This window comes from Octodon degus, unplaced genomic scaffold (genome assembly GCF_000260255.1).
Source record: "Octodon degus isolate 3935 unplaced genomic scaffold, OctDeg1.0 scaffold00387, whole genome shotgun sequence".
In the NCBI taxonomy this organism is placed as follows: Eukaryota; Metazoa; Chordata; class Mammalia; order Rodentia; family Octodontidae; genus Octodon; species Octodon degus.
In genome coordinates, this window is record NW_004524963.1 from 81,720 (window position 1) to 83,438 (window position 1,719).

The window sequence follows — 1,719 nt, forward strand, 5'->3', positions numbered from 1 at the left end:
GGGGCGGCATGGGAGGGCTGTATGCTAGCGGGGGCCAGTCGGGCACAGAAAGACAACAACTACCAGAGCTTACCCCCTCACGTGGAATTCTGCAGACGCTGGTCTCAACGAAGCTGAGAGACAAAGGTGGGTGCTATGGCTTGCATGCAAATGAGCCCCCCAAATTCTCGTGTGCCCATAGGTGGGGCTTTCAGAGGTGGTTGGAGCCACAGTGCATGATGCTGGGACTACACTATGATAATTGCTTTATCGCAGTTCTGGGCGTGAGTAATAAAAAGCCAAACCCGGGTGCCGATGACACCGGCCAGCAGGCTTCTAGCCTGAATAGGATATGGAGGGCCAGAACAGAAGCCTGCACCCCGCTTGCTGCCCCTGCCCATCCTGCCAGGGACTGCAGGTTCTCTGCAGTGCCTGTCTGCTATCTCTCCCTCCCTTGGAGCCAGACAACTACAAACTATAAGTTAGATTAAATATCTTCTTTATAAGCTTGTGGATGTCTTGTAATTTGTCTCGGCAATTAGAAAAGTCACTAGACAATGCATCCTGGAGGTTGGGGAGTAGCAGGGAGGGAGGGAGGGAGGGAGGGAAAGGCACATCATTGACCAGTAAGTTGGCATGCCTCAGGAGCAAGAAGTTCGGAGGCTTATAATAGGGTGGCTGTGGGGTGGCCTAGTGTAGCGCACATCTAGGAAAACTAGAAGTGAGGGCTTTCAGGGCTTTCACCCTAAGGAAGTGGCCTTTGTTTGGGGAGAGAGGTGTGGTCACCTGGATTCAAGCACCATGGAATGCCTCCACGTGTTGGGCCATCACACACCAGCCTGTGGATGTGTACATTCTGTAGGGATCTATTAAGATTTTGAGAAATTAATTGTGAAACCTAGGGACAACCAGTCAAGAAATCGAATCACTAAAGGAAAAGAAAGCTCGCTGGTGTGTGTGTGTGGGGGGGGTGCACACCTATAATCCCAGCACACAGATGGCTGAAGCAGCAGGATTTTTGCAAGTTCGAGACCACCCTGGCCTACAAAGGTCAATGCCAGTCTGAACTACATGGTGAGATCTTTTCTCAAAAAGACAGAAAAAAAGGGGGGGGGGAAGGAAGAGTGTCTGTTCAAAGCTGCTGTGAGTAGTCAGTGATGCGCTGAACAGCCATGGGGCCTGGGGGGTCCTCCCGGCTCCAGCTCTGGTTACGGAAGGAAGCGCTGTCATGATCACAATTAAGCACACAAACTGCCAGCGTGGAATCCACGTTCTTTTCAGGAGCACGTGAAAACTTTACAAAATTTGATCATTTATTAGAATCTATAGCATTACAACGATTTAGTGTCATACAAATCCTATCTTCTGCCTTCGGCAGTTACACTAGAATTGAAGATTGAAGACAATGCGCTTTAAGCGTCTGTTAGTCCCGTCCATGTGTGCAGTACACGGCCACAGTCCTCAGGGGGCGCTGCTCCACCCACAGAACAGTTTAATTCCTTTATTCCTGGTCTCCTCCTCTGCCTCCTCCCTCCCTTCATCTCTTGTGAAAATTTCCGGATAACTTAGGAGATTTGGACTTTTTAAAAGCAGGAGTTACAGTCACATGGGGAGAAGACACCCTCTCAGGCTTTCACAGAGAGCACATTGGCCGGGCGATGGCCGTGACTCATCCACATGGCTGACACTGACAAAGGTTCTACAATCTGAGGTACAGGATCTCAGGATAAATCCTGAGGG